At 42.6% G+C, this 18,750-nt stretch overlaps 1 long non-coding RNA gene across 1 annotated transcript in view; it reads right to left on the bottom strand.

The window, feature by feature from the left end:
- Positions 1–5,178, bottom strand: part of LOC149457830 (uncharacterized) — a 35,035-nt gene extending 29,857 nt beyond the window's left edge. Inside the window, exon 1 of the long non-coding RNA XR_016313562.1 lies at positions 5,117–5,178. This is a non-coding gene — a long non-coding RNA (uncharacterized LOC149457830). The remainder of the gene's footprint in view (positions 1–5,116) is intronic.
- Between the last annotated feature and the right edge of the window lie 13,572 nt (positions 5,179–18,750).

Raw genomic sequence — 18,750 nt, 5'->3', positions numbered from 1 at the left:
AGGGCACTGATGATCAGTGCCCTGATGATCGGTGCCCAGCAGTGACACCCGCAAGTTCCGCCCAGCAGTGCGCCCACTAGCTCCGCCCACCCGTGCCCAGCAGTGCACCCACCTGTGCCCAGCAGTGCCCCCACCTGTGCCCAGCAGTGCACCCACCTGTGCCACTCTTCAGTGCCACCTACCTGTGCCCAGAAGTGCCACCTACATGTGCCCAGCAGTGCCACCCACCTGTGCCCACCCACCTGTGCCCACCAGTGCCACCCACCTGTGCCCACCAGTGCCACCCACCAGTGCCCACCCACCAGTGCTGCCCACCAGTGCCACCCACCAGTGCAGCCCAGCAGTGCTGCCAGTCAGTGCCACCAGTCAGTGCCCAGGGGTTGTGCCAGTCAGTGCCGCCAGTCAGTGCCCAGCAGTGATGCCAGTCAGTGCCGTCTATCAGTACTCATAATCAGTGTCACCTATCAGTGCCGCCTATCAGTGCTGCATATCAGTGCCGCCTATCCGTGACCCCTAATTAGTGCTGTCTATCAGTGCCGCCTATCCGTGCCACCTCATTAGTACTGCCTATCAGTGCCCTTTAGTGCTGCCTATCAGTGCCCATCAGTGCCGCCTATCAGTGCCCATCAGTGCTGCCTCATCAACGCACATCAGTGAAGGAGAAAAAATACCTGTTTGAAAAATTTTATAAAAGAAACAAACTTTTTTTTTTTTTTCAAATTTTTTGCACTTTTTTTATTTATAGCGCAAAAAGTAAAGTGCCCGGCGGCAATTAAATACCACCAAAAGAAATCTCTATTTGTGAGAAAAAAATGATCAAAATTTCATATGGGTACAATGTTGCATGACCGCGCAATTGTCAATCAAAGTGCGGCAGCGCTGAAAGCTGAAAATTGGCCTGGTAAGGAAGGGGGTATAAGTGCCTGGTAGGTAAGTGGTTAATACAAAGCAAAGTGTGTTGATGATGAACAAAGTGCTAAGACTATTGGCACCAAATCCGACTTCAGTTTTCTGTAGTCGCATCCATGAACTATAAATGCTAATGACTTCATTGTGCAGTCAAAAGTCAGGTAGATTTCCAACTCAGGGAATTAAATGAGGCGGCTGCCCAAACTTTTACAGACAAACTAGCTCTGTACCAATGTAAATTTAAAGACAAATGTGGACAATCATTGGCCCGCTCCGTCCACCTGAAGCATTCTTCCACCTTTATCTCCCACCTTCAGGGACCACATGGAGATGTGATTTCCTCATCCTCTGCAATATCATGTTCAGGGACTTTTACCAGTCCCTTCATGGCATCCACACCCTACTACCACTTTGGAAGACGAGAAGATGTCCTACATTGTGGAATATGCACTTCCTACCTTAGATGGCGACACAACTGACAAACTCAATAGGTCCCTCTTTGAAGACGAAGTCACTAAAGCCATTGCTAACACCTTGGCTGGTAAGAGCCCGGGGCTTGATGGCTTTTACGCCAAAGTTCTTCAAACTATTCACCTCCATTCCAACCCCTTTCCTGACTAAAGTATTTAACCAGTTCCTGCCCGGCCTTTTGACGATCTGAGTGAACGTCAGCAGGGCTGCGCTGCAGCGAGGTCTGTCACCGGCTGTGTCAATCGGACACAGCCAATGACTGATCTGTGTACTGGCCCGTTGCTGGTACCATGTGACCGCTGTGACCAATCGCAGCAGGTTACATGAGAATTGTAAACAATGGATGGCTTCCTTTCATGCCATCCATTGTATAATATTGTGTTGCTAGCTGTGACCGGACAACTAATCACAACAAAAGAAACTGAATGAATCGATTCCATTCAGTAAAATGCTTGCTTTTAGAAATGAAATATATTACTATAAACAATCATAATGTGTACAAAAAAATACTGATCACTTTCCCAGAGTAGTACAATGTTACTATGGTAACATTATATTACTCTGGTTACAGTGTGGTATAAAAAAATCAGAAAAAAAAAAAAATTGTATTAACAAATGATGGCTGTAAGGGGCATGTGGCAATACCTCCCAGCCAAGTTGCTGTAATGTGCACAGATGTGATGAGCTGTATGAGCTAATGCGTTGTCATGTTCCATCACATGTAATGATGCAATCATCCACAAATGATGTTAATTGTCTGCATCTTTTTTTCCTTCTTGTTCCTTTTTGGAACCAGCCTACCTTCCCCGTGAGATATATAAATAGGGGGAAAATTGAGGATGAGCACTCAAGCCACTGCTTTTAGGAGAATGCTGTGATACTGTGGAGCTATAGTGAGGGACTGCTGTGCTCTGCAGCCCACTGAAAGATACCAGATTCCAGAGGACTATGCCAGTATTGGACTGACACCTGTCGAGGTATGCCTGTGCCAAGTGGTAGAGAGTTAGGGATGTTGGACTGAGTTATCTTCGTTTCTAAGTAAAGTATCAACAGTTTCTTGCCTGGTATGAAGTTGAAGAGATCTTAGCTTGGGCTGAAAGTGAAACTGAACCCATCACTGAGTAGCCATGGCGGAGTGTATCTTTACGCTAATCCTATCTTCCTATTCTAACCTGCCTACTCCAACCTATTTCCTACTCTATGTTGTTTATCTGAGATTTTAATCCACCCATTACATGGAGTATCACTACCATATGTTCTGATATGTGATCCCTTCAACGCATACCTTCTGTATGTAATACTTAATGTTAATATACACTCTAAAACACAATTTTCATATGTACCTACAATTGATGCATACAATGGTGCCATGCACCCCTTCGTTTGCACTGAATGTAATGTGATCTTACCAGATTGAACTATTATATTGACTATTTCCTATCATACTCCAAAGTTCAATCTCTGTATGACATGTATGTATGTACCTTTATCTGTATTTCATTTCAATAAAATCAGACTGAACAAAAATCAGGTAGATGTGATGTTGCCTGTGGCAATACCTAGTCCTTTCAGCTTCTAGGAGTGCCAAATCCTCCACGTGAACTTCGAAATGTGATTGTGCCATTTGTACTATTGGCCTCTATCTGTGCAAATAAAAAGGCAGCTGCAGCACCCAGTGACTCATTTCCTTCTCTTGTGTCACATTATGGTCAAACTAGCTCACAAAATGATTCAAGCTATAACAGTGCACGGTTTCTGTTCTGCCTGGCCTGATCCTGGAATTCAACCACTCATCTTCAGCTCCAGCCAATGACTAGAGAACATGGAATTAACATTTACACTGCTAGCACTATGTCCAAGCCAACTTTGCTAAATGACACTCAAATACTCTCGCTAGGTGGGCTGCCACGTAGAGTTATGGCATGTGTTGAACCACCCCAATATACAGTTCTTTACAGAATGTCAGGATAGCAGAGTCATCCAATCTATACAAACATTTCTAAGAACAGAATCCAACTAGCCATTGTAAAGATATCTGATTTGTAGCAAAATTAACCCCTTGAGGCCGAGCGCACGCAAATATGCAGCCTCTCGGCATCGGGCCTTGACGCCGAGCAGCGGCATATTTGCGTGCAATTAGAAAATACATATGTGCTGAGAGCGCGCCCTGCACTCTCCCAACACATATGTCCGTGATTCACGGAAAGGTCCCAATCTCCCCTTTCGATTGGGACTTTTTCTGATCATGTGACTGTTGTGATGGCAAATCATGGCGGTCACATGACCCTAAAACCCCGCCCACCTCCCAGCTTCTGAGACTTTTAAAGGGCCAGGAGGCGCTTTCGCGAGGTGGTTAAACTGTATCTGAACGCCACAAACCAAAAACACTATTTAATTAATTTTTAATATTCAAAGCAAAATCACCCATCCATCCATGTCTCCATGGTTTATTTTGTTGAGAAGTCACTTTGAAAAACATCCCTCTAGCAATTCTAGCTGTGACCATCTTCAGTAAAGGCAGATGATTCATGTGGTATTTACTTCCTGAAATCTATTTGTCTTTACTATGATGACACCCTAAAAAATCTTGTGCATGCACAGTACAATATACATGGGCTGCTGGTCAGACATGTAGGCAGGAGGGTGTGCTTAGCTGAGAAAGCTACTCCTCCAGATGAAATAAAATAAATGCCCATGAAGACAACTGTGATGGCATCATGTTGGCCTAGGCCAGAAACCAGAAGGCAATGGGGAAAAAAAGTTTAAAACAAGTATATACAGCAGGGCCTAAAATTTCGAGTCTAGATCTACTAGCCAGACACAAACCTTACTCTCCACCAGTTGCCCCACCCAACCTTGCCCAGGTCCGCCTCCAACCCCACCCCTGGCCAATCCTCCAACCCCGCCCCTCCAACTACGCCCCCTTAAAGCTTATGAAATTACATTTTTCTTTAGAATAAAGAGTCCAAAATATAAATAACTGCAATTATAACATAGCTTTATTATGTCAATTTAAACATAACATGAATAGCTTAATAGCAATAGGGTGCAATCAAAATATCAAGTTTTACAGCTTTAAACCTGTAGTAAACATTTTGTATTTTTTTGTTTATCTCCTACATCTTTAAAAAGAGACTTTAGTAACTAAAGTCTCTTTTAAAAGATGTAAGTTCAGTTTACAGAAGTATAGTATAAGAAAAAGTGCTTATTTTGATGCCAAAAAACATGGAATAATAGTTACTGTAAACATGTTGTATTTTTGATCTCCAGCAGAGACCTTAGAGAAGTGTGGCATTAAGAAAAAGTGCCTCTTTTGATGGCCAAAAAACATTGCATAAAATAAATAACAATAGTAAACATTTTGCATTATATATATATATATATATATATATATATATATATATATATATACACACACACATATATCAGAAAGAACTCTTTGCTCCATCTTCATAGATATCTCCATATTTCCCAGGAATGCCAAAAAAGACAAAATACATATATTTAATAAAAAAAAGGTCAAATAATACCACTCACATGATTAGGTGCTGTACCAACACTGTATATACCACTACATATATCCCACCTTCCACATACATTGCCTTTTTTTGGAACTTCTCTTTTGCTTTCAGCACATGTCTGTAACTGTTCCCTTTTCTTGCATGCTGGCTGGGTATACAATTGTGCCCCACTATCCAGCTGTCTGAAATCATGTTCACTGACTGACGTCTCTCACCCGATCTAGGTCAGCTGCTCCGTATACCACTGATCCTGGCAATGTTTATGGACTACATGCGAAGAAGAAACCGGAAGTGGAAAACCGGATGTCGGCTTCACAACGAGGCTTGGAGTGCAAGTGGAACGCAAATTGATCCCCGGGACCTTGGGATCGCATTGCAAGCCACTTCCCCTCGCATTTGGCGAGCGGGCGAGTGGAAATTTCAAGCCCTGATATACAGTATAATATACCTTCCTATCTATCTACTAAATCTAGCAGCTTAAAGTGACACTAAAGCTTATATTTCTTTTTCTAAAATAACAAACGTGTCTATACTTACCTGCTCTGTGCAGTGATTTTGCACAGAGCAGCCCCGATCCTTTTCTTTTTGGGTCCCCTATGGCACTCCTGGCTCCTCCTCCTCAAGCAGTGCCCCCAGGGAAAGTCGCTCACCCTGGGGGCACTGATGCGTGCTCATCCCCGAGCTGCTGCTCTCTGAATCCATAAAACACATAGAGCCGTGGCTTGGCCCTGCCCCCACTCTCTCCTCATTGGCTCATTGGCTGTGATTGACAGCAGTGGGAGCCAATGGGCTCCCGTTGCTGCCTCAGCCAATGAGGAGGAAGAGTCCCCAGATAGCAGAGGCTGTTGAGAACATCGCTGGATCAGAGTTGGCTCAAGTAAGGATTGAGGGCTGGGGGGGCTTGCTGCACACAGAAGGCTTTTTACCTATATGGGTAGAATACATGAAGGTCAAAAACCTTGAGCCTTTAGAACCACTTTAAGGATTGTGTTGAAAGATCAGCATTCCCCTTTAAAATAAAATATTTCAACATTCAGGTAAATAAGAGAGATTTTTGTTGTAGTTTAAACAGAGGCTAAACGGTGGTGATGTCACTTCCTTCAAAGTTTTATTCCAAGAAGATAGTGTAGATCTATTCTAGAGCTTCTCTACAACTAAATGCATTAACAGGTGGGTTTTTCGGGCAAACACTATCAAAAGACTGTACACTGTCCTGTTGGAATAAAACCTTGAAGGAAATGGTGTCATCGATGTGCAGCCACTGTTTAAACTACAACATACAATGCTTGCGAGCAGTAGAAATGAGTTCCATAGACCAGCACCCGGCACACCCTTCGGCAGGTTTCCTACACTAGGAAGATAGGCAGCTGGCTGGCCCAGGCTGGGAAGGGGTTCATTGTCTCCATCTGTTTCCTTCTTGTTCCTTATATGAACTAGTCTACCCTACCCTTGAGATATATAAATAGGGGAGAAAATTGAGGATCGGAACTCAAGCCGCTGCTTTTAGGAGAATGTTGGGATACCATGGAGCTATGGAGAGGAAACTGCTGTGCTGTGCAGTCCACTGGAAGATACAAGATGCCAGAGGACTGCGATAGTATGGACTATGCCAGTATCGGACTAACACCTCTTGAGGTATGCCTGTACCAAGTAGTTAGAGAGTTAGGGATGTTGTCATTAATGTTCATCTTGGACTGTGTTATCTTTGTTACTAAGTAAAATTGTATCAACTGTTTCTAGCCTGGTATCAACTTATATTAAAGGCGTGCATAAAGGTCCCTGGTGTAGGAAAGAAGTAAGGCACATTTGGGGTATGAAACAAAGTCACTACGAAGGGTTAAGTTAGTGCAAGGTTTACAACAGCCAGCCATTAGCATGGTATTTGGTTGATGATTCCTGCCCTTAGCAGTCGGTTCCCCGAGGTCAGGACCGAAGCTGCATCACAGAGCTCCTCAGCCCAACCACCTGGTACAGGAGAGAGTGAAGAGATGACATAAAGCACACAAGGTCCTTGCAGGTGCTCGGCAGGACACCATTCTGGGAATGTGATGACAGAGGTACACTGGGCTGGTGGAGAGAGCATGGGCTCTGGAGTATCCTTCCTAAATATGACACTCAACTTATCTGTAAAAAAAAAAATAATATGACACTCAACAGCAAGGTGTGTATGGACATGGGAGAGTACATTATTAGGACTCTGTACATTTACTACTGCACACCATGTATGGCTTATCTCTAAGTTGGGGTTCCAGGTTGATTTCACCTGAACACAGCCCAGCCTGGTCCCGGGCATTGATGAGCACGATCACACACCCCAAGGTACCCCATGTGCATGGGTGAGTGGACCTGCCCACACATTGGCAGTGGGGGATAATGTTCCAAAACAGTGAGATTCTTCAAGAGACTTTTGTGACATACATTTGTAAATACATGTGAAAGGAGCAATCCCTCCTGCCAGCTATTGTATACTGACAGCTGACACCCACTGTGTGAATACCCAAACTGTGGCTGCATCTGATTGAAGTACCAATCTTCTTAAAGCTACAGCACTAGAGGCACAGACTCCTCTAGCACACCCCCAGTGTCTACTAGTCTCTGATTTCACCAATAGGATCCGCCTGCATTGCTCCTAATTTGCATTGGCCCAGGTGCTCCACAAAATGGGAATCTCTATTATTTAAAAACCTTCCTGGTGAAGCTGAAATTTGGCCCGCACCGTCCTACCTCAATGTTGGGCCAGCACTGAAATGAATGGCCTCACTGGGCAATATGAAGGTGTGGTGAAGGAAGAAGGCTAGCCAGCTGTCGATTTAACCAGGTAGAGTCTGTGTTTACATATTAGAGTTTCTTGGATTCCAGGGCTTCTTGTGAAGTTAAAATTATATTAACCTTGCGGTTTTTAAATCACTTCCAGCAACTGATTTAATCACTTACTGAGTATGCAGGTTCTATATCTTTTAATCCTTGCCAACTTTCCAGTTTAAGCTGGAAACCTGGAACCCTTCCCCAGGTTTCCTGTTTCAGAGTGTCTCCTTTCTCTTTCAGAGCCCTATGGAGCCACCCTTGCATGCAGGGACTGGTTGTGTCTTTCTACACTGTGTGCGTCAATAGAAACACACAGCCCCAAAGTGCAAGTGCTGGGGTAAGAATTAACGAAAAAACGTTTCCTGTGAAATTTATATTTTAATATGTTCAATGTGTTAAGCTAAAGAAACCTCTGAGGTCCTATTACTACATTAACTATTTCTAGCTGTCTGCATTTTATTCATGTAGACAGCTGGATCTACAAACTAAAAAGTGTATACTAAATCAGTGTCCCCTAACAAGTGGCTGAAAAGCAATACAGAGGTACTACCTTTGTCATTCTCAATTCAATATTTTCAAACAGCATGAAGACATTATTGTGAGATTTCAAGCAACCAGTGTTCAAGGAAAACACTGATGGAGCATGGTGACATAAAAAGTCAGGTGTGAGCTATGTACAGTATTATTAATCTTTTCTTCTACTGGTGCTTTCTAGCAGCCTTTTTATTTATTTTTTTTATTTGAAGGTTGGGGCTGTCATGTTAATGCAAGTTCCACTTTGAAGTATGATGATCTAGATCCCTTTCAGTCCGGGAGACGGCCCTGAAGCTTCTGACTCGTGGTATTATACCCCTTCCAGAATTCATATTATGTTTCCCAGAAAGTCGCACCTCTGTTTCAAGGGATGTGGCCTTGCCGGTACCTTCGTGCATGTGTTCTGGGCCTCTCCTGGTCTTTCCTTGATCTGGCGTAGGATCTCGGAAGTGGTATCTGCACTGGCGGACTCTTCGGTGGATTTATCTCTGCAAGTTTGTTTGTTGGGAGTGTCGCTTTCAGGGATCCCAGATAACCAAATGAGGCTCATTCCTATAATTTGCACTTCTACTTTGTGGGAGATTGCCCTTAATTGGAAAGCTCCAGTGGTGCCTTTGGCTGCTGTCTTGTGGAGAGTCAATTTGGTTATGCTTATGGAACATATTCACTATACGTTGCTAGATAGGTTGCACTCATTTAACAGTAAATGGGATGGTTGGAAAATGCATCGACACCTATTACTCGATTGATGTAATTAATGGGTTTTTCTTTATTTAAATTCAGGTGATTTTGTACTTGATCTGTTGATATTGTTGACTACATTTTTCATGTACTTGTCTTCTTTTTTCCTTTTTATACTTGTATTTTTTATTTCTGTTTAATGTTCATGTATATGTCTGAAAATTTTTATTCCACCTCACTTAACGGTGCGTTTGCTGCAGTCTACCTGCTAATAAAAACGTTTATAAAGAAAAAGAAGTATGATGAAACCTGAACAAAACCTGGCAGTATTTAAATATAACGAAACTTGAAGCATGTAGGCTTCTTCAGATAAATTGTCCAGTGCCCAAGGACCATGAAACTTAGGGTGTTCAAAATAGCAGATTTGCAGAGATAATTGAGTTTTTCTTGCCTCCTCAGCTCTTTCACAGCTCCATGTTGGTTATTGGTGGTATGAATCTTGCTAAAGGAGCAGCAGGGACCTGCCAAAGTTGCCAGTTTTTCTGCACAGGAGCATGCCAATGTGTATTTTACACGCAGTAGGTTTTGGTACTGATAGGTTACTTTAAATTGATTCTGTGGCCAGGCTATGGACATGCAAGTATTTATATGTTATTAAAAGGCAATAAATGTGCTTTAAAGCAAGCTATGACCACTGTTGCTGCAGGAACTGTGAAGCAGTTCCTCCTCAAAATGTACAGCAGAACTAAAGTCATTCAGATCGTGTTTGCAGACAGCTTAGTGTACTCTGCTCCCACTGTGTGTTTTACATTAGAGATTAGAAGACTGGAAGCCTGCAGTGTCACTGCTAGGAGGGGGGAGCAGGGTGAGCCATGCATTTGAGTCACTGCTAGGATGTGGGAGTGGGTTGCAGGAGGAGTTGAGCTGCCTGGAAAAATTACTTGAATGACTTGACTGCTTCTTCTGTAAACTCTGAGGATGAACTGTTGCACAGTGCATGCAGAGATCAGCAAGGGCTTGTTTTAAAGCTGCAAAGAGACAAAGCAAGAGCGCACCATCCTAGTGACATTAGCCTTAAGAAATGTTATTGTAGTATAGATAAAACATACCCACAAACATGTAATGACAATTTGCATAACAATAGACAGCCACTTCGTACAATGACCAGTGGGGGCCTACAGACCCCGACGTCTAGATGAGAATCATCCCAAGGCCAAATACAGCTGATGCATTTTGAGGGCAACCCTCTTCCTCAGAGCCATTATTGTCATCACATGTTTGTGAGTATGTTTTTATCTATACTACAATAACATTTCTTAAAGTGTTACTAAACCCAGAACCCTACACCCACTATATCTGGACTTCCACAATACACAGAACATGGAAGTGCAATTATTTTAGGAAATATAAACTGCTTAATACCTTTTTATCATCAGAAGTTAGAGCAGTCTTGTGACTTCTATTAGTGTCCAGCCCAGCACTAGCTAAAGCTTGTAGGAGGAGTTTTCTTTCTGCTCTAGGAGCATGCAAATTCCATGACCTCTGTCTGGACAGTGCTGATTGGCCCTTTGCTGATCACATGCACTCTCCCAAGAAAAAAAACAAACCTCTCTAGCAATACACACCAAACTGAGCATGTACATGCCCATGGTTCAGTCTGGAGAAAAAAGAGGTGGTCGTTTGAAAAATGGATGGAACAGAGAAGAGAGGATCAAGCAGCCTTTTTACACAATGCAGAGGATAAACCCCTTAGGTTCCACAGTGAGTATAACAAGCATACTTTACTGCATATACAGACTGCATATACTGTTGTGGGTTTAGTAACACTTTAAGGATAATGTGTGCGCTCTTGCTTTGCCTCTTTGCAGTTTGGTCTGGACTACCCCGGTCGTGTGCGAGAGCAGCAAGGCTTAGTCTATCCGTGGGACATCCTGATACATGCACTTACTTGAGCTTTATCAAGGTCACTGCCTTCAGTCCCCCACAATTATGCGCAGGAGATATTATTATTCATATTCTTCTTGTTTTAAAGCTCACTTGATTCCTAAAGTAGCCCATACAGTCATAATTTTTTTTGTTCAACCAGCAGATTGAATGAACAAAAAAAAAAAGATCCAATTTCCCTATCCACAAATTTGATGTGGGAATTCTCCCACTGTGATATTGTGTTCTTATGGCGGGGAGCCTTCCACAATTGCAAAAACCCAACTGACTGGTTGTACAAAAGTTGATCAGTAGATCAACTTCTGTACACCCAGGTTGCCCATATATGGATCGAAATTCATCTGGTTCCTGCCAAGCCGGACGAACCTCAATCCATATATGGCCAATATGAATACTTTGAATGCTTAAATACAATGCTTATAAATACAATTCATTCAAATCTCCAGTTTATGGATCTTCGCCAGAACTACCGGTCATTACCAGCTAAACAAAGGTGCAAGCCACAATACATACAAACACATACAATCCTGTGCTACTGCAGATTCTGTTCTCTCCAACTTTTGTAAAAATCATGTAAAGAGAATGAAAAAATGAACACGATTATTTATTTCGCAAAGTCATTCTGGCAGCGTAGATTATATTGGAAGGCAACACGCAGACCCCAGATCCCCAGCTGAGCACCATTGGTCTTAGATGTTACCATTTTGATCTGCAGAGGTCACAGAATTCTCAGTGTCTCTGAGTTCTACATACTGTCCTGTTGTGATTCTTCAGAATACATTAGACGGGTTATGTAATGCAGATTATGATCTCCTGTGGTGTAACAGCAGAACCAGGCAGCACATTGCAGAGCAATACATTACCAGCTGATCTGAACGAGGTGGGAGGAAGCTCTGACAGGCTGTAGTGAGAATTCCTAGCTAATGTTCTCTGGAAACAAACACAAAGAACTTCACCAAAATTACAATAATCCATTATTACTATTCTTGCACTAGCAACTGAAATGGAATGATCATGTTCATATATATATGATGTTCCAAACATCTTGAAGAACTAACCACAAATCTTCTGTGGACGTAGACTGCCTCATATCCTTCTCTCTTCATGTAATCCCAGACAAACTCAATGATGTTGTGATCAGGGCTCTGTGGGGGCCAAACCATCACTTCCAGGACCAGTCATTAAATACAATACCCAAGCTCTACTGCTGATTATGCTCTCTGAGGCTGAAGACTGGTGCTCGTAGCTGGGATGTGTAGTCCCTCAATGTTGTAGCATTGATGTACAAGAGGCATTCAAGTCAAACCAGGACTTTTAATTTAACAGGTATAAATAGGGATGCTAACATGGTGGTACTACATGCAGTAATAAGTGTGTCCTATTAGTGATAGGCGGCGCACATGTTGCAGGCCAGTCCAGAGACCATTAATCAAGATGGCAGACAACAGTAGGGATGCACCAATACCACTTTTTGATCAGTGAGTACCGATACTTTTAGTCAAGTGCTCACCAATACTTTGTGGTGTGATTTGGGTAAATACAAAATGTATAGATGCAAATTGCACTGCAAAGAATAGCATGCAATTTGAACAGGAATGCACACCAGTGCAGTGCAGGGAAGTTTCGAGCAGCAGAGAGTGGAAGAGAAGGGCATGTGCGGGATGTATACCTGGTGGCAGATGCTCCGTATTCTCAGCTGTAGGAGAGGAGAGAAAGTATTGGAGATTTGAAATCCTACGGCTTTCTCTCCTCTCCATGCAGGGATGACAGTTTGGGCTAGAAGGCTTTTGATTTGTCAGCACCATCACATGGGCGGTGCTGACCAATCAGAAGTCATCTAGCCCATACTGTCATCCCTGCAAGGAGGGGACAGAGAGCTGCTTCACAGGTCTTGGGATTTCGTATATAAGCCAGCAACTCGGTGTACTCAAAACCTTGTTATTCTTATAAAGAAGTATAATGTTTTGAGTACACCAAGTTGGCTTATATACATCGATGCAACATCACTTCCAGGACCCCTTGTTCTTCTTTACACTGAAGATCACTGTTAATGACATTGGCTGTATGTTTGGGGTCATTGTCCTGCTGCAAAAAAATTTGGGCCAAATCACTCGCCTCCCTGATGGTATGGCATGATGGATAAGTATCTGCCTGTATTTCTTAGCACTGATGACATCACTGATCCTGACCAAATCTCCAACTCCAATTTTAGAAATGCAGCCCCAAGCTTGCAAGGAACCTCCACCATGCTTCACTGTTGCCTGTAGACACCCATTACTGCACCGCTCTCCAGCCCTTTGTGAACAAACTGCCTTCTGCCACAGCCAAATATTTCAAAATTTGACTCATCAGTCCAGAGCACCTGCTGCCATTTTTCTGCACCCCAGTTGCTATGTTTTCATGCATAGGACATGGAAATAAGGCTAAGTGACTGAACTATTCATGAAAACATAGGTATGGCAGAAGAACCGAGCAAGAAACACCCTGTGTTAATTGTGGAGTGGGAAAGCCACTCGGCTCAGGCCCTGGAAGATCATGGCTATCATTGTGGTAGCGCTGACTACTACAGTGATTTTCAGTTTCCCCAATGGCCCCTCAAGCATGAGATATGCATACTTACAGTTGCATGCAATAACAAATACTGAACTTGCTTAAACAAATAACAAACATGTCTATACTTAACTGCTGTGTGCAGTGGTTTTGCACAGAGCAGCCTAGATCCTCCTCTTCTCAGGTCCCCTGCAAGCTCGCTTGGTCCCCCTTCTGCTGGGTGCCCCCACAGCAAGCAGCTTGCTATGGGGGCACCAGCTGCTCCATGTGTCTATTCACACATGGAGCTGAGCCTCAGCCCCCCCATCTCTACTCATTAGCTCACTGGCTTTGATTGACAGCAGTGGGAGCCAATGGCTCCTACTTCTGTCTCAGCCAATGAGAAGAGGGAGTCCCGGGATAGCCAAACTCCAGTGCACATCGTTGGATCAAGAGGAAGCTTAGGTGAGTATTAGGGGGGGCTGGGGGGATGCTGCACACAGAAGGTTTTTTGCCTTCATGCATAGAATGCATGAAAGTACAAAAAAACCTTGAGCCTTTAGAACCACTTTAAATAGACTTTACGTTTGACAGGCTCAGTTGTCTTTCAGTAAACTCTTCTGCAGGCTCCTCTTACACCTGCCATATACATGATGTGTACAACCCCAGGAAGTAAAGCTAAAATGCCAACTCCAACCAAAACTGGCTTTTTAATTGTGCTTAGGTCCTGGAAAGATGAACCACATGTTGGCTTCAAAGCTTTGGATGAAATATCCCCAGCAAAATTTCCAGTTCTGCCCAACTACCGAAGCTAATAAAAACCCTAATGATATTGTCATGCTCTTTCAATGAGGTCTCCATAATACAATCATAGGGACATTGCTGTGGAGGAATTTCAACAATGGAGCCTTTCACTGGATAGAAAAGTGGACAACAGGAACTCATCCAAGACTTACGCATTGACAGTTACCCCCTACCCATCCAATGTGCCTTAAAACCTTCTGTCTGTCTATCCTACCCGCCTCCTTTGATCACATTGTATGCTCAACAATAATAGAATCACTTTAGGACTTGTAGTTCCACAAATGTAAAAGGAAAACAGATTGTGTGTCTCCAGTCAATGTCTATTTTTACATCCCTGCCCCATTTTAGGAGGAACGTTGTATAATTAATCAAGCTCCAACACCTCTCCCGTCTGTTCATAATTGGCTGCTAGGTGTGTACGTTTCCATGGCAGGCTAATGACAGTCGGGGTAAGCTGCTCTCGATCTCAATATCTGCTGTATGCCATTTAAGAACTATTCAACTTTCAAGGGTTGTAATATATTTTTTTCCCAACCTGAATTGTAAATTGTGTTCCTCATTCCTTTTAAACTGAATACGTTAAGATTTTTTTTTATTCCAGAATAATCGCTGTATTTTTACATACAAATGATGCATCTGTGTATCATTATAAATATCATTTTTATTCAGCAGTCTGATTAATGCAGCATTGTTGAGCAAGTGAGGTATGATTTGTCCTTGCTCACACTGAGCTGGTTTAGAATAGATTATGTAGCGTACATACAATCAACATTTTAGAACCTGTGCAGCAGAGATATATATTGTGTATTTCTATATCATATATGGGGGCTGCTGGGTTTTATGGAGTAATATGGTGTTAAAGGAGAACCCCACCAAAAACTATTTATAGCTAAAATGATATGTACACATGGAGATAGATTTACGAAAAGTGGAGCATTCTGCATCTGGTGCAGCTGTGCATGGTAGCCAATCAGCTTCTAACTTCAGTTTGTTCAACTAAGCTTTGCAATAAAACCTGGAAGCTGATTGGTTTCTATGCAGAGTTGCGCCAGATTTTGCACTTCTCAATTTTAATAAATAACCCCCATGGTGCTGTATCTGAACACACACAAACACACACCTATGATATGCAACCTAACATTCCTGGGGGGGGTTACGCAGACGTGAACTTTCCAGTGGATGGGGACTGCTGCCATGGTGTTTTAATATGACAATACAAAGCCCCCCCCCCCCACCATTCATTACCTAGCTTAGTACAGATTTTCTACAGCAAGTGTTAGTGAGCTCCTCAGACTTTACACTGTCTGGTACTTGTTATTTTCTAGTCTCACACTGCAAAGAAAATAGTGAAAGCCAAGCTCCAGGCAGATTTTAAACACCCTTTAATGCAGGTTTATTCTCCTTTAAAAGTAATTAAAGGTCCATTTACATTCTTGCTGTGTATTAACATGCATTATGTCATGTGTTAACGTGCTTTGCATTATGGCAGCCCATTCAATAGGACATGTCCTGCTGCAAATGGGCTGCCAAGGCATAAAAAGATCCTGAAAAACGGATGTAGCATACATTTTTTAGCAGACGCATGGTGCATCACAATGAATGGCACCACAATGCATCTGCACGTTACTGCAACAACCAGATGTAAATGTTCCCTAAATGTAGTTTTTTACATAAAGCCAGCATAAGCACCTGACTCAGTCTTCATGTCAGCCTCCTGTCATCCCTTGTATAGCGGCATTCATGCTGGCAGAGGGAGTGTCAGCACTGCAAGCTATTCAGGCTCTGCTGCATACGCATACGAATGTGCTGACGAAGGGATAGAGTCGAGTTGAAGACTTATTAGTGTGTCGCTATTTCTCTATTGTCCAATCAACAGACTGGGCGTGGGGAGGTGACACCATTGTATTAGTTAACTGTAATAGAGAAAGTGGTGTCACCTTCCTAGTTGGTGAATTATAAAATGGGCCTGTACAGAATTACAAATCCTTCGACAGAGAAGACAGATCCCATATACTGTATATATTTCAGTTGTGTATTAATGCCAAAGTCCAGCTTTCTTATTACTTTAAAGGGTAGCTCTACTTTGGTGGGGGGAAAAAATAACAAATAAAAAAATATTACACATGTACCTTTGTTACACAAGTCATATTGTAATTGAAAATGACCTTTCCTTCCTAGCTGGGCAGCACAGTGGCAAAGTGGTTAGCAGCACTAGGCTCATCGGTTCAAATCCCAGCCACAACTCTACCTGCCTGGAGTTTACATGTTCTCCCTGTGCCTGTGTGGAGACAGAAAGTGCAGTTACAGCACCTTGAAAAAGTATTTATGCTCCTTGAAATTTTCCACATTTTGTCATGTTACAACCAAAAACGTAAATGTATTTTATTGGGATTTTATGTGATAGACCAACACAAAGCGGCACATAATTGTGAAGTGGAAGGAAAATGATAAATGGTTTTCAAAATTTGTTACAAATAAATATCTGAAAAGTGTGGCGTGCAATTGTATTCATCCCCCCTGAGTCAATACTTTGTAGAATCGCCTTTCACTGCAATTACAGCTGGAAGTCTTTTTGGGTATGTCTCTACCAGCTTTGTACATCTACAGAGTGACATTTCTGCCCATTTTTCTTTGCAGAAGTGCTCAAGATCCGTCAGATTGGATGGAGAGTGTCTGTGAACAGCAATTTTCAGGTCTTGCCACAGATTCTCAATTTGATTTAGGTCTGGACTTTGACTGGGCCATTCTAACACATGAATATGCTTTGAATTAAACCATTCCATTGTAGCTCTGGCTGTATGTTTAGGGTCGTTGTCCTGCTGGAATGTGAACATCCGCCCCAGTCTCAAGTCTTTTGCAGACTCTAACATGTTTTCTTCTAATATTTTCCTGTATTTGGCTCCATCCATCTTCCCATCAACTCTGACCAGCTTCCCTGTCCTTGCTGAAGAAAAGCATCCCCACAACATGATGCTGCCACCACCATGTTTCACAGTGAGGATGGTGTGTTCAGCTCTATGTGCAGTGTTAGTTTTGATTTTAGGCCAAAAAGTTAAATTTTGGTCTCATCTGACCAGAACACCTTCTTCCACATGTTTGCTGTGTCTCCCACATGGCTTCTTGCAAACTGCAAATGAGACTTCTTATGGATTTCTTTCAACAAAGGCTTTCTTCTTGCCACACTTCCATAAAGGCCAGATTTGTGGAGTGCACGACTAATAGCTGTCCTGTGGACAGATTCTCCCACCTGAGCTGTGGATCTCTGCAGCTCCTCCAGAATTACCATGGGCCTCTTGGCTGCTTCTCTGATTAATGCTCTCCTTGCCCGGCCTGTCAGTTTAGGTGGACAGCCATGTCTTGGTAGGTTTGCAGTTGTGCCATACTCTTTCCATTTTCGGATGATGGATTGAACAGTGTTCTGTGAGATGTTCAAAGCTTGGGATATTTTTTTAGAACTTAACCCTGCTTTAAACTTTATCCCTGACCTGTCTGTTGTGTTCCTTGGCCTTCATGATACTCTGCCTGGGGTCAGTAGGGGGCCCCATGAGATGCCCCTGGTACCTTTTTCATAGGCTTTTTTGAGTTTGGGCAAGGACACAGGGGCCCCATGATCCCCTATTGCCCGGGGGCCCCATGAGTTATCAGTCCGTCTTTGGTTTTCTATCAAACCTCTGAGGGCTTCACAGAACAGCTGTATTTATACTGAGATTAAATTACACACAGGTGGACTATATTTACTAATTAGGTGACTTCTGAAGGCAATTGATTCCACTAGATTATAGTTAGGAGTATCAGAGTAAAGGGGGCTGAATACAAATGCACGCCACACTTTTCAGATATTTTCAAAATTTTGAAATCCATTTATCATTTTCCTTCCACTTCACAATTATGTGCTACTTTGTTTTGGTCCGTCACATAAAAGCCCAATAAAATACATTTACGTTTTTGGTTGTAACATGACAAAATGTGGAAAATTTAAAAGAGTATGAATACTTTTTCAAGGCACTGTACGTGGGGTTCCTCCGGTTCCTCCAGTTTCCTCCCACACTCCAAATACAAGCTGGTCGGTTATTTGGCTTCCGTCTAAATTTGCCCTAATATGTATGAATGTAAGTTAGGAACCTTAGATTGTGTGCTCCTTGAGGGCAGGGACTGATGTGAATGTACTATAAGTATGTGCAGTGCAAATTGACGGCGATATACAGTATAAGTACCCGTAATAAATCAATAACATCTGCAGCGCTGTAATTTTCTGTAAAATACAATGCAATATGGCCACCTGGAGGCATTCTGTACATAGATGGTGTACAGAACGCCCCCCAGAAATGTAATTTCCTGCTTCTGTGATTGGTTCATTGATTTTCCCAGAAGCCTGCACTAAGATACAAGTCCAAGTTTGAACATCCGCTGCAACAAAAATGTAATTTTTAGTGAGATACTCCTAAAGGCAAATCATGTCTAAAAGGATGCAGACCCTGCCACTTTTCTCATTAGAACCCTGAAAGTGCAGCAACTGATTGATAATTATACGATCATATCCATTCACATTCAT

This window comes from Staurois parvus, unplaced genomic scaffold (assembly GCF_062004578.1).
Source record: "Staurois parvus isolate SC_StPar_1 unplaced genomic scaffold, SC_StPar_1.0 ptg000303l, whole genome shotgun sequence".
Classification (NCBI taxonomy): Eukaryota; Metazoa; Chordata; class Amphibia; order Anura; family Ranidae; genus Staurois; species Staurois parvus.
The sequence above is the reverse complement of the archived record's forward strand: the minus strand, read 5'-3'. Positions and strand labels throughout refer to the sequence as shown.